Source organism: Pipistrellus kuhlii, unplaced genomic scaffold (genome assembly GCF_014108245.1).
Source record: "Pipistrellus kuhlii isolate mPipKuh1 unplaced genomic scaffold, mPipKuh1.p scaffold_m20_p_10, whole genome shotgun sequence".
NCBI lineage: Eukaryota > Metazoa > Chordata > Mammalia > Chiroptera > Vespertilionidae > Pipistrellus > Pipistrellus kuhlii.
The window spans coordinates 44329699-44344798 of record NW_023425405.1 but is presented as its reverse complement, the minus strand read 5'-3'; the positions used below and the strand labels follow the sequence as shown (position 1 = coordinate 44344798).

At 36.1% G+C, this 15100-nt stretch overlaps 2 pseudogenes; both read right to left on the bottom strand.

The window, feature by feature from the left end:
- Positions 1-4613: 4613 nt before the first annotated feature.
- On the bottom strand, positions 4614-5292 carry LOC118711346 (annotated as a pseudogene).
- An 8226-nt stretch (positions 5293-13518) lies between these two features.
- Positions 13519-14800, bottom strand: LOC118711336 (annotated as a pseudogene).
- Between the last annotated feature and the right edge of the window lie 300 nt (positions 14801-15100).

Below are 15100 nucleotides of genomic sequence, written 5' to 3'. Positions count from 1 at the left end.
ACATTGATTGCAAGTGTTTTTATGTGTAGAGACATAGTATTTTGTCAAAACGTATGCTATACAAATTTTGATTTTTTTATTTTATATTAGCTTTTAGAAATGTTATAAAAGTTTCTGTGATATTACTATTTAGTACTTCAACCTTGTTAACTCTTAAAATATATTAAGGTGCAAGCAAAAGTGAAAGATTTGCTATGTTAATCTAGAAGTATTATGGTTCACATAAGTTTTATACATCACAACAGAATAGCAAAGGAAAAAAAAGAAAGAAATAATCAGATAAAGCAAAATTATTTTCTATGTTGGTATTCTAGCTTCCTACTCCATAAATGCAAAATCATCCCATTAAAAATAGAAAAAATCATGCAAAATAGATGAAGTAAAAAGCTTACTAATCTGGAAATTGGAATTTTTAATACATTCACTCCTATAGCTATATGACATTTTAATTTTGCTAGATTCCTTCTTCATTTTTTCTTATACGTAGCAACCAAACTTAAGAGGGTCTCGGTGGGTGGGAAAGTTGGTGACTTAATGGCCTAGATTTCTATTTCTTAGCTAAAACTGACGTTAGATATTTTTACATAATTCTCTTTTAACACTGTCTAGACTATTTGTCATGAACAAAACTTAAAAGTTATAATAAATCATACTCTATTCAGGAAAACATGTATTTACATTTTTATTGTAGTCCGTTATATATAAAATTGTAATGATTTTTTAATGAAGGGTGAAGATCAATTATATTATTCATTGTATATAATCAAAGGAAGACTACACACTTTGCGTTTTTAAATAAAGTTTAGATTGTGAGTATGGAATGTATTTTAGAATTAATTTTGTAAATGAAACAGCATTTTTGTCATTTTTCAGTTACATTTGGCCTATCAGTCATGTAAAGTTTGCTTTCTATTGTCATTGCCTATAAAAATAGCCTTTTTCTCCATTTACTAGGTGGAATAATTATGCAGGATGTGGCAAAAGTAGATTTATAGTTGTCAGTAGACAAAACAGTTTATTTTTATGTCATACTTATTAATTATTGTATTACTTATATTATTGATTATTATGTTACTTTTGTCCCACATTATATATGCAAAAAGATAGGTTTTGCTTTGGCTATAACATGTTGGCAGATATTTGGGCTACTGGCAGCAATAGCAATAGAGGTTAACCTAAACACCCCTCTTTCTACTTTATGCTATAACACATCTGTCTTATCCAACCATCACATGGAAATTTTTATCTGAAAAAAAAGAAAGATTTTATTTCTGATTCTAGCCTTGGTTGCATCATGCAATTATTAGTAAGGCTATTTCAGTGCCTTACCAACTAGGAAGGTATAAACAAGCAATTCATTGGTTATGGAAAAGTCAAATTCATTAGTTATGCAGAGGTCAGATTCTTTCAGTTATAAAAGGAAATGCTGCTTCATATGAAAAACACTCCAAAGATGAAAAAAATGGTCTCTTGTTAGAGAGAAGTCAATATTTTAAGTCCACACAAACTGAGGCATTTTATACCAAATTCTTCACGTTGCCTTAGAAAAATCTCATTCATAAATATAGCCATGTAGTATTATATTGCACGTAAGTCTCAGTTTCAAAGTGTTCTTGAGTTAATATTGTTTCAGCAATGAATTACTGTAACATGTACCTTGTTCACAACTGTTATTCAGACTAATCATTTGTGGTATCACGGTGATTGCCTGACAGATTATGTGGTGAATTCAGAGGGCCTTTTCCTTGCCATCACTCTCCAATAGAAACTAGGAAACAAAGACCACAAACTAGAGTCCTAGACCACTGAACTCCATGGCTGGAAAGTGTGCTGCTTCTGGAATTTCTATTCAGTTTTGGATAATGAAATTATGCATGACCAATTTCTAAAACACAGTTAAAACCAAATATATTGGACATGATTTCCTGTCATGTAAAAATATAGACTCTACTTTTCTTAAAATTATTTGTTAAAAAAATTATTATTGCTTCCTTTTTTTATTATATTCAGAATCTATACAATTACTATTACTATTATTACAGTACTAGTAACAGCTGATATTTATTGTATGTTTTTATACCCTGGATCTGGTATGCATGCCATTTCTTAGAATAGTTCTATCAAGGTAGTACAATTAGTATCATCTCCATCTTCCAGATAAAGAACAAGGAATAAATAACTTATTCCAATATGACACCCATCAACTAAATGGTAGAGCTAAGATTTGGACAAAGGTCGGTCTGCCTTTAACCAGTAGCCAGGAAGATATTAGAAGCACCTAAGCATCCTGGTGAATTTGAGGGGTAGAGGTACAAGAGTGTCACATTGTGGCTGCTGTCTAACATCATTTTCACCATGGCCACTTGTCTGTAAATACAATAGATCTGCATCACATGGCTATTTCTCAGGTGAAATGTCTATAACTGCCTCATATGACCCCTCATCGGTGCTAACTTTGATCAGCATAGCAATAATTAACTCCAATACTACATTTTTATGGGCTTTGCCATCAACATATATGCACGAATATATTTCAATTTGGCTTACACAAATATATACTAGTGTGTTTATAGCAGAATAAATGTTAAAATATAATCCCACTTTCCATGTAAATAATGTGAGTCAAATGAGATAAATCAAGAGTGAGTGACATTTTCTTTCTCATGCGTATCAGTGTTGGTGACTCATGCTTCTGAAGCTAGAGTCAACCATGCCATCTGGTGTGCAGAGCAGGTGCTGCTATGAACATGGAGACAACAAACTGATGAACCCAGAAACCCATCATCTCAGAATTCAATCAATGTTACTCATTACATTTACTCGATGAAATTGAAAGTCAGGAAAATATTAATTGATTTTCTATGATAAGGGATGAAAGGTCATAGCTGTCCTCTGTACACCTGGACATTCATGCTCATTCCCTTTTCCCTTCTCCCACCTCACACCACACACAGGCCTTTATGGTATCAACTCAAAGCCTCATCCAGAAATGTCTCCTCTCCCTCTGCAGATGGTCATATAGTTCTATCTTATTTTTAAGGTGATAAATTATAATAATTGCTTTATAAATGATAATTTTAAATTTCTGAAATAACTGATACTTAGACATGGAAACATATGTGTATATAAGTATAAGATTATAAATATTTTGTTTGTAATTTTTATATTTACGTACATTAGAAATGTTATATATTTTCATTTTTGTAGTGGCCATACCACATATTGGTATGATGATTGTGCTGGTTTCAGAAAATGAACTGAGAAATATTTTTTCCTTTTCTACTCCCTAGAATAGTTTGTATTTGGATAAATTTATTTCTTTAATATATGGAAAAATTTATCAACAAAGACATCTGGACTTGGAGTTTTCTTCATGGGAAAGTTTTAAATTATGATTTCAATTTCTTTTAAGTTGTTTTCTACATTACCATTTTTATATTTTATCCTCAAGCCTAACTAAGATTAAGAACATTAATATAAAGTGAGTGTTGACAAGTGAAACTTGAGTAAATATAAGAATTCAGGAAATATGGAAAAGGGTTTCAGTTTATATAGAAGTTCAAGTTACTGATGCTAGAAAATACAGAAGAGTGATATGAGTATGCTTATGTACCATTTATAATGAACACAAATTATATTTATATTTTCAAAAACAGCACATTTTTGTTTAGAAACAAATGTGCAATATCAATGGGTTTTAGCAATTTGAAGAAATTTTTTATTTTATTTTGTCAGATTATTATATACTAGCGACCTGTTGCAGGAATATTCCTGCAAGACTTCCGGCGGGCTTCCCTCCTGCCACCACCACCATCTCCAGGGCCTTGCACGCTGTGCACATAGCCCCACATGCCCGACCCGCCACACCTGCTGCCACTGCACCTGTCCTTCCCGCCCCACCGCACCCACAGCCACTGCTGCCACCTTCTCTGCAGCCACGCACGCTGCCACCACTGCTGTGTGCCCTGATCCACCGCACCCCACAGGCGCTGCCATTGCTTCCCCTCCAGCAGTCACAGCCGCCTTGCTTTCCTTCTCTTCCTTCTATGCTATCTTCAGTCTTCACTCCTCCCTCCCTCCTCGTATGCAAATTAACTGCCATCTTTGTTGGGTTAACTTGAATACTTGCTATGATTGGCTGGTGGGCGTGGCTGGTGGCCTTGGCTTGTGGGTGTAGTGGAGTAGATAGCTAATTTGCATATCACTCTATTATTAGGTAGGATTGGAGGCCCAGTGCACAAAATTCATGCACTTGGGAGATTCCCTCAACCTGGCCTGTCCCCTCTCACAATCCAGGAGCCCTGGGGTGATGTCCAACTGATGGCTTAGGCCCACTAAGCTGTCAGTCAGAAATCCTTAATATTGCCACAGAGGCAGTGTTCGCCACTGCCGTGAACCTAGCTTCTGGCTGAGCTGCAATCCCCCTGTGGGAGCACACTGACCACCTGGGGCAGCTCCCGCATTGAGTGTCTGCTCCCTAGTGGTCAGTGCACATCATAATGACCGGTCATGCCACCATTCGGTCATTTGCATATTAACTTTTTATTATATATTTTTTCAATTTGAAAGCAATAAAAAATTATCAGATTACAAAAATAACCATGATAGGTACCTCAGCTCATCCTTGTAATAAACCTATTGAGCTGGTGTTTCCTGTGGTCAGCATCTCCATCTTCTACAAAATCTGTGGTCTTTTATTTTATTCCACTTCATGGAGAAGGTAATTTAAAGGGCCACAGGAAGTTGTTCCAGATCCTCCATGAGGATGATGCCATATTTACCAAGAGACCAAGCAATCAACGTGTTATCTGTCAGGGAATTTTGCTTTTTATTGACTTGGCCATACCACACTTGTAGATAAATTCATTTACTGACTTCAGGTTTGGTTACCCCCATGCAATATATTTTCCTACAATCCTCAGCATGTAAATGGAAGCCTTGCTGAGCCTAACGAAGGTGTCATTTAAAATCTGGCAAAGGCAAAGAAACTGTTGCACCTCTCAGACTTTGGGCTCACACCATTGGTGACAAATGCCTATTTGTGTTCCAGAGGTACATAGGAGTTACCAGCTATTCTTGCCATTCTAGCTATTCAAGCTCACTCCTGTATATATGCCTATGTTCTTTGTGATAGCGCTTAGCATGTTCACAGATAAGCTTTCTCCTTACCTTTCAAAGTATCTTTCGGGGAATGTCTTTCTCAGGTGTTTGATTGTCAGCTCTGTGAAATTCCTTCATTTTTCTCAAGGGTCCGGGCACAGCAGGAAACTTCTTCTCATCCTCACCTTCCATGGTTCCAGCTGGAAAAGAGGTGCTCAGGGTATTTCTATACCTCAATGTAATTATCTAAATCCACCTTTTAAAACCCACCAGTTGTCTATAGGTTCCTCCCTCTCCTCTATCCACACATATATTAAGTAATATATATATATATATATATATATATATATATATATATATATATATGTAAGGAAGTTAAATGAATGTTTTTTTTGAATTTGGTTTTGATTATGTCCTCTAATTGGCTCATCTACCTCTGAAAGTCAAGTATTTCCCATTTAAAATAATTTTAAGAATTTGTTTGATAGAAAGGTTATCTACCATAAGTTTGCATGATTTTATTTTGAAAGTAACCATGCTTTTCTAATTCGAGCTGGCCTGAGAGAGAAAAGCATACATAGTTTTTACTTATTGAGTCTAGAATTTTTTTTTTAATCTAGGTGATTCATGAAATAGTTCCATATGCCATTGTACAAAATGATATATTTATGTAAAATGATCTGGTTTTCTTGTAGTTGGTGATATTATATTAACTATCACTTTCTTAAAGTAAGGTAAGAAAGTAAAGAAAGAAAAATAGAGTATTTATATTGGTGTTATTCTCTCAAGAAAGTTTTCTTCTGTTTTGTATATTGCTTAGCATAAAAGATCGATTTAAAAATGCTTACTCTCCCAATGACATTTTTTAAAAGAAATAGAACAAAAATTTCATTTGTGTGTAATCACAAAAACCCCATATAGCTATAATAATCCAGACTAGTTGATCTTTGGAAAACTATTTATTCCAGTCATTTGCCCATTTTAAAAATTGGATTATTCGGGTTTTTTGTTTGTTTGTTTATTTGTGTATATATGTGCTTTTAGTTGTATGAGTTCTTTATATACTTTGTATATTGATCCCAATAAAATATATGTTTTGCAAATATTTTTTTCCATTCCATTGATTGTCTTTTCGCCCTGTTGATTTTTTTTTCTGTCAGAGCTTTTTAGTTTGATGCAGTCCCATTTGTTTATTTTTTATTTTGTTGCTTGTATGTTAGACGTGGTTTCCAAAAAAAATCATTACCAAAACCCATGACAAGGAGTTTCTTTTTTCCCCTATGAGTGTCATCCTTTCAGGTCTCACATTTAAATCCTTAATGCACTGACAGTAGAATTTTTATAACATAGTTGAACCGAAGTATTTCATTAAGCAACTATTTAAGTCATTAGGCACATTTGTTTTTTAGCTAATGTTCATTGGTAGTATATTTTACAAAATAGATAGTATTAGTAAATGTAGATTCATTATTTCAGTTTAGCAGATAACTGCATTTTGCTAAAAAGCTCAATCAAATTTCAATTATAACTTAATCTTTATCAAATGTTAAAAAGCTACTATCAAGTTTTAAAAAATCATTTAAATGTTTACTATGGTTTTTGTACTTTAGAATTAGTATTCTCTCCACTGTATTGTAAGCAACTTCCATAATGGGGAGATACAATATCTTTCTTTGAAATCCTGGCACCAAGCAGAGGTTAGACATATAGATTGGTTGCTTCCTGCACTCGCCCCAACCAGGGCAGGAGATCAAAACAGGAACCCAGGTATGTGCCCTTGACTTGGAATTAAACCCACCACCCTTCAGTTGGCGTGCCAGTCCTCTAACCATTGAGCAATGCCAGCCAGGGCAATTTCTTAATCTTTTTACTTAAATTTAAACAAAATTCAACCATCTTCTGAAAAGAAAATGGAGATGGTCACACTACTCTTATTTTGGTCTAGACCAGTGTTTCCCAAACTTCTCTCATGATGAGAATCACCTGGTGGAGTTGTTAAAATACAGATTCCTGAATCCCAACTAAGAAGTGCTAAACTAGAATTTTTGGGAACATATAGGTAGCACTTCTTAGTTGGGATTCAGGAATCTGTATTTTCTCCACCAGGTGATTCTCATCATGAGAGAAGTTTGGGAAACACTGGTCTAGACAATGACAACTTTAATTTCAAGGACTCATAAGTCACAAACAAAAACCAGGTAGAGGTTTGTTATTCTATAGGAAACCCATACTCATAGATTGAGCGATAACCATTAGCAGAGACTGGTCTTACATAACCTGGAAAACTATCAGAAATTGAACTTAATCTATGTCTCTTAGAGCTTACATGTCTCCCATTATTGTCTGTCACTGCTAATATGCTGTACTCTCCTATTTCTGTCAGTAGAATAGGCTTCTTCTGCTTATATATAAGCACCCCTTATATATATCACCCCTGAGTGACTCAGTGCTAGAAGCTTTCCCCCAACATTTGTCATTTGATTGGCACTCATTATTGGTTGACTATAGTCTGTGTTCTTGAAGTTCTGACTAGAAATAATCTGATTGGTTTCGTTCAGCCTATGAATCCCAATGTAAACTAATTTAGACAACATTTAAATAGTTTTGAAATTAGTGTTTTTATTCCATTATCACCTTAGACTGACTGCTTCCTTTAACTTACTCATCTTTTTTCTCCACTTTCAAATATTTTTATCCTACATAATTCTGATGTAAGAATAATTAAGAAATAATTATAAAAAACATATTTTAAAACTATATATTTTACTGATTTTTTTAAAGAGAGGAAGGGAGAGGGATACAGAGTTAGAAATATCCTTGACAAACATCAATCTGCAGCCTCCTACACACCCCACTATGGAAGTGCTCGCATCCAAAGTGTGTGCCCCTGAACCGAATCCAAACTTGGAACCTTCAGTCCACAGGTGGACACTTCATCCACTGAGCCAAACCGGTTTTGACCTGGTGCCATAGCGCCCCCTAGTGACTACATGTCCTTTCAAGCACCCAGACCTACATCCAGGGCTCAGACCTGCATCCTGGACCCAGATCATCAGGGCTGGGCCCAGAAGATTATCCTGGGGCCCAGGCCTCAACCTCAGAATCCAGTCTTGGATCAGGGATATAGTTTTCCATCTGTAACCCAGACCACCATTCCAAAAACAAGATGTCCAAGTGAGGTGCCAGACCGGACTCTGGGGCCCAGACCTCCCTATCCATCCCGAACTGCCTTCCAGGACTCAGACCTCCATCTGGGCTCAGACCTACATCCGGGTCCCAGACCTTATTTATTTATTTATTTATTTATTTATTTATTTATTTATTTGATTTTTCACAGAGAGGAAGAGAGTGGGATGGAGAGTTAGAAACATTGATGAGAAACATCAATCAGCTGCCTCCTACCTCCCCTTCTCCCCCCACTGGGGATGTGCCCGCAACCAAAGTTTGTGCCCCTCAACCGAATCGAACCTGGGACCCTTCAGTCCGCCGGTGGATTCTCTATCCACTGAGCCAAACTGGAGAGGAAGAGACCTACATCCAGGCCCCAGGCCTTTTTTTTTTTTTTTTTAATTTTTTATTGATTTTTCACAGAGAGGAAGAGAGTGAGATAGAGAGTTAGAAATACTGATGACAAACATCAATTTGCTGTCTCCTGCACACTCCCCAATGGGGATGTGTAAACAACCAAGGCACATGCCATTGGCCAGAATCGAACCTGGGACCCTTAAGCCTGAAGGCTGATGCTCTATCCACTTAGCCAAACAGGCCAGGGCTAAAATCATATTCTCAAATGTAGTATTTCTAAAGGCCTTCTTTATCTCTCATCTGTGCTCTCACCTTCCAAATGATGAACATATTATTGCGTAGTGACCAACAGAGCAGTATCTGGAGTTAGAATATTTAGTTTCTTATTCTAGCTCCACCTCTTTCAAGCGTTATGATCTTTGGCTATATGTGGATCATATAAGTTGCCTAATAAATATAATTTATTGGAAATGTTAAACATGAAATGGTGTGTAGTATATAACAACTATCACTACTATATTGTTACAACTATTACTATTACTACTAATCAATTATATTTAAAACATCAGTTTTTTAGGATTTTTAAATTAATTAAACATGTTCAATTACTTTCTTGTTGCTTTTCTACAAAGAGTATAGAAAACTTTAACATAAGCCTCATCAATAACTTTCTGTCAACTTTACCTTTTTGTAATATTTGTCCATTAGAAAAATTCTACCTGCTGCATTGAGATTCACCCAAAACTTTTTGCCGTTTTTCGTAAGACTAGTCATTTTCAAGGCTGCATCACTGTTTTTACCCTCTAAATATCTCTTTCTCATTTTGTATTCTAATGTAAATAGTTTAGAATACTCTAGGTCATTAAGGGATGGGATTAAAATATCTACTTTTTACTTTTTCACAACTTCAATTTTTATTCAACTTATATTGTTTTCGATTTTCTTACATTAGAAGAATAAAAAAGAACTGAACATATAGCACTCCTTTTGAGTGAAAACTGTAAAACCTTAGTTGTCTATTTTGGAAGAACAGTATGGATGGCTCAAATATAAGTCATTCATGTACATAAATTATAAGCACAGAACAATCTAATCCACTGAGATAATTCACACTGGAAGCCTTGGTTTGCCTCAAATCTTGGTTTTATGTAAATGTTTATATCAAAGTACAAATCAAGAGGAAGGTCTTTTTTAGATTAGTGTTAAACGAGAAGATACATGACAGCTCAACTGCCGGGAATAAACATTGTCTGGTGCCTCCAGTCTTACTTCCCAGAATGGCAGTCTTCAAGAGTGCTCACTAAACTCTTTCCAGGAAGAGCTCTGTGAGAATGGCAGCTGGTGGAGAGCCGTCAGGACATTGAAATTCTTCACCTAGTCATTCCTGGAAGGAGGATTATGAAACAGATGTACAGAAACCTTATATTTACATGTGATGAGAGTAACTCACGTGGTGATGATATAAGACTTTTCTTTGGCCCCTCTAAAAGCCTAATGCTATTTCACTGAAACAATAACATGTTGCTCCAAATAGGTAAAATAAAAGTACATTAATAAATATTTGGAATCAAATAGATGTTTTCTTAATCCCAGCTAAATTATCTTGTTATTGTTTTCTCTTTTTCTCCTTCTGCGGTCAATGAGACTTGTGTTCAGACAGGTAGCAGCAAGTTCATAGAACGCTCTTCTGAGGTCACTGAAGTAAGAGTTTTTGACCCAAAATCTCTCAAAACCCAACTGTATTATTGTTGTTGTTGTGTCAAAGTAGAAATAATGTGTTGTTTTCTTGTTTTGTTTTGTTTTGGTTTTGGTTTTTGTTGAAAGTGAGTGATTCTAGAAACTAATTCTTTTGATGTCTCTGGTTGATATGATACAATTTATGCCTTTGCCAGGAGTTCCTTTTATAATAATTTTAAAGAGAAATGATAGTTATTAAGTCCGGTATACTCTGTAAAAGTATTCAATGGAATGCCATGCCAATACATTTACATGGCCCTCCACCCATTTCCAAAGGAAAGGACAACATCATACTTGCTTTTGCACTGCCAAGCCTGATAGCACATTTCAGACACTAATCTTCCCGGTGGTCAGTGCCAGAGCCTGTGCTATTGGATAGCACTTGACAGTTAATTTGAGACTCAGATGACGAGAAATATACCTAAGAGAAGGGATAGAAGGGTATTTATAGAAAAGGGGGATCAAACTTATCAATGTATTGATTTATTCATTCAGTGTGTCTTTCCAAAATGCCATGCTGTTTAATAGGATATTGAGAGAGGGAAACGGCAAGTAAAACAATACAATTTCCTTTAAGTCCTTGGATGCATAGGGGCGAGGACACTCATCTGCATGATTAATATACAGGAGTGTACGGATGAGTTCCAAGAAGCATTTTGAGTAATGAGCTGAGTCCCAAACTGGCAGCCTCAGACTCTCATGTTGTTCTTACACTATGAGTGTCTCTGAAATCTCCTCTCAGGAGCATGGCTAGAAAGAATGCCAGATGTTGAGGTGGCTTTTAAATCCTATCCCTGGGTCAAAGTGGATGACCAGATGTAACAGATCTGGAAGAAGGGTTTTTTGAACACACACACACACACACACACACACACACGAACACATATATACTTTATATATTTTAGGAAGAATAGAATCCTATTGTTTCTTTAGTAACTCATGACTATTGTATCTATTTTCCAAGTAGAATCTTTAAAAGTTAAATCTATTATTATTGAGAGATCTATAGTTTTAAGCTTATGTTAACAAAAGTATAGAACTTCATTTGTTAGAAACATTGTAATATACAAGCTTGACTGTAAATCAAGTGATTGTTAATCAAGTGGTAGTGACAGTAAGTCTTGAAGAGTCCGTATCGGTGACCTTGAATCAAGCTCCTTATTATATTACAAAAATATTCAGATGACTTTTCTTCCAAATACCAATGCCTTTGGAGGCAGTTAGCCATTGGCTTGCTCTCAATATCTTTTGCAGACTTACCTTTCTTAGATATTTATTCAGTCTATAAATATTCTTCTCCCATTTATTGTACCAGTCATCCAAATCAAAACACTCTGCAATATCGATTCCCTTGAAGCATGTGGTCTGGATATCTGAAGAGCCCTCTGGAAAGAAAACAAGATCCTAAGTCAATGAAAATATGCATACTTCTAATTCATTGCTGGGATCATAAGAAAACTAAAAAAGAAATGGTAGAGACAAATAAAACAAAACAAATAATCCATAAAAACAATAACAATAAAACTAGTAAGGTAAGTGAATAGAAAACAAAAACTAAAACAAATAAATATCCAAATAAGAGTTTATGTCAATAGATTGTCAGTAAAGAAATTTCTATCAGATCTACTTTAGGAAGAGGTAAAATGGCCAGAGATCATAAAGTTATAATGAACAAAGAAATAAGTAAATGTGTAAGTAAAATGAAATATGTACTGTCTATATAAGATAATAATATCATTGAAATATGTATTGTTTATATAAGATAATAATAGCATGGTCTAACTTATAGATTTAACAAAAAACAAATACAATTCTGCATATTAATATCATACAAATCAGGAAAGGAAAGATTAGCATTTAAGAGTTCTAGTCTGGCTGGTTGTGCTCAGTGGTTGTGCACTGACCTATAAACTAGGAGGTTATGGTTTGATCTCAGGTCAGGGCACATGCCTGTGTTTCAAGCTCAATCCCCATTCGGGGTGTGTAGGAGGTGCTGTTAATGAATCGTAATGTAAATATCTGTGTTTTTCTGATGGTCTTAGGCTCTACAGCAGCAGTTCTCAACTAAGACCATCGGAAAACACAGTTATTCACATTATAATTCATTAACAGTAGCAAAATTACAGTTATGAAGTAGCAATGAAAATAATTTTATGGTTGAGGGTCACCACAACATGAGGAACTGTATTAAAGGGTTGTGGCATTAAAAAGGTTGAGAACCACTGAGTTAAAAAGATGACATTTTAAATAATCAAAGTGTAATTCTAGAGGGTTCTAAATCAATACAATCTAGTTAATTACTTTATTATTAGGATAAATATTATAATATAGTTTACTATTACATAAAAATGAACTATCTCAATATATTTCCTTTATGGAAGAGGTGTTTTAATGTCATAAAATACAGATGGAAAGCCTCAGTTTCAGAAGGTAAAATTCATCAACCCACATGTGCTTAAAGGCTCCCTCCTTACCCATAGGTAAAGTCACCAATATTCATTTTACAACTTTCCTCCCCAGACCTTGTTTAGGCTGCATTTCCAGGCTGGATTCCAAGAATCAGCTCACTCTTCCCATTCACTAATCCTTGAATTTGCTCCCTGTCTTTTCTTTGGGTTTAACATTGAACATTTATGGGCTCATTTATGTCTCTGCATGACACTAACTTTATTTCACTCTTGGCTTTATGCTTTCCTACCACGATCAACACCAGTTATAGCCACCATAAAGTTTAGGTCTAAGGCTGCCAGACCAGGTGAGGGCCCAGATATTATTAAGCCAATGGAAAAGAATCCCATTCTTTTATTTTTTCAAGACATATTTATTCAGCATCATGTTCAGACTATTACTTTTGGCAATCAACAGCATGAGTTACAAAAACAAACACACATCACACTGCATTAGAACCCTTTGTTGGAATGCTTTACACTTTCCACAAAAAAGAAGCTAAAATAACCTGTGATACAATTAGTCAAAAATTCAGTCCTCAAGTTTTTCCCTCCATTTACATAAGTACTGTCTAAAACATGTCTTCTTTGTAGCAGCCAGGCCCTGCCACCACTGTGCATGGCTGAGTTCACAAATCTCTTGTAACCTGTAGCTTCCCTGCCACTTCTCTGGATCTCTCTCCTGCTAAGATTTGTTGCCTGGCAGTAATTAAAACCTTCTGCCACTGTCATAGCTACTGCTGCTGCTGGAACAGCCATAGCCCCACTGATTTTGTGGTTTGGCAAAGAATTGACCTCCACTACCATAAGGACCAGGGCTTCTGCCTCCAAAATATCCTCCTCTCCTGAGTTCAGAATCTGAAGATTGATTGTTGTTAATTGCCAAACTCATTGTAGTTTTTGCCACCTCTAAAATTGCTTCCATCATTACCAAATCCATTACAGCCATCCCCACTGCCACCATGTCCACTGCCACCACAGCTGCCACCAAAGCTGCCTGGACCACTGAAGTTTCCTCTACAACCAAAGTGTCATTCCACCAACATTGTCAGAGCCACTTTGGCTGAAGCACTGGCCACCTGTTGCTTAGATAGGGCTTTCCTTACTTCACAGTTGTGGCCATTCACAGGGTGGTGTTGCTGAATGATAGTCTTGTCCACAGAGTCATGGTCATCAAAGGTTACAAAAGCAAAGCCTGTCTTCTTGCCACTGCCTTGATCAGTCATGATTTCAATCAATTTTCCATTACTGTTCAAAAGAATCCTTTAGGTCAGTGGTTCTCAACCTTTCTAATGCCACGAACCCTTTAATACAGTTCCTCATGTTGTGGTGACCCCCAACCATAAAATTATTTTTGTTGCTACTTCATAACTGTAACTTTGCTACTGTTAGGAATTGTAATGTAAGCATCTGTGTATTCCAATGGTCTTAGGTGACCCTGTGGATTGAGATCCACAGGTTGAGAACTGCTGCTATAAAGCCTAAGATCATCAAAAAACACAGATATTTACATTATGATTCATAACAGTAGCAAAATTACAGTTATAAAAATAATTTTATAGTTGGGGGTCACCACAACCTGAGGTACTGTATTAAAGGGTCACAGCATTAGAAAGGTTGAGAACCACTGCTGATGTTCTTCAGTGTCTTCTTTGATGCCACCAACAAAAGTCTTTTTCACAGTTAAGCGGCACCAGGTCTTTAAGAATCTTCTTCTGAGACAGCCCTCTCTGGTTCCACACTCTGCCATCCACCTTGTGTGGCTTTCATGCACAACCCCACATGCCTTCTCCACGGTGACATAGTTGACAGACACACAGTCTGCACCTCTGCGCACACAGTCTGTGAGTGTCCCCTAGGCTCAACATGGCTCCTTAGACTCTCATTGATTATCTCAAAGCTCAAACCTCCGATAAAGAGCTTCCACAGCTGTTCTGGCTCTTTGGGAGGCTCTGATTTAGACATGACGACAGTGGGAGGGGAGAGTTTAATGATGCAGAAAAAAGAAAGAATTCCATTCTTTTAAAATGAACACATTAAAAAAAAAAAAAAGGAATTCTAAATCTTTTCTTTATTATAAGTCCTTCTGGCCAGGTTATTATAACACTTACATATCATGTTCAGATAGTCAAATATGTGGACTTTGCAGTTAAACAAAGTTGATGTTGACCATACAAGGGAAAAAGATAGGTGAATGCTGGCTGAGGAGGTATTGTAGGCTGTTTCCTATACTATCTGTGACATAAAGCAAGTCTCTTTATCTTTCTGGGACTTCTTTGATTAATTTATAC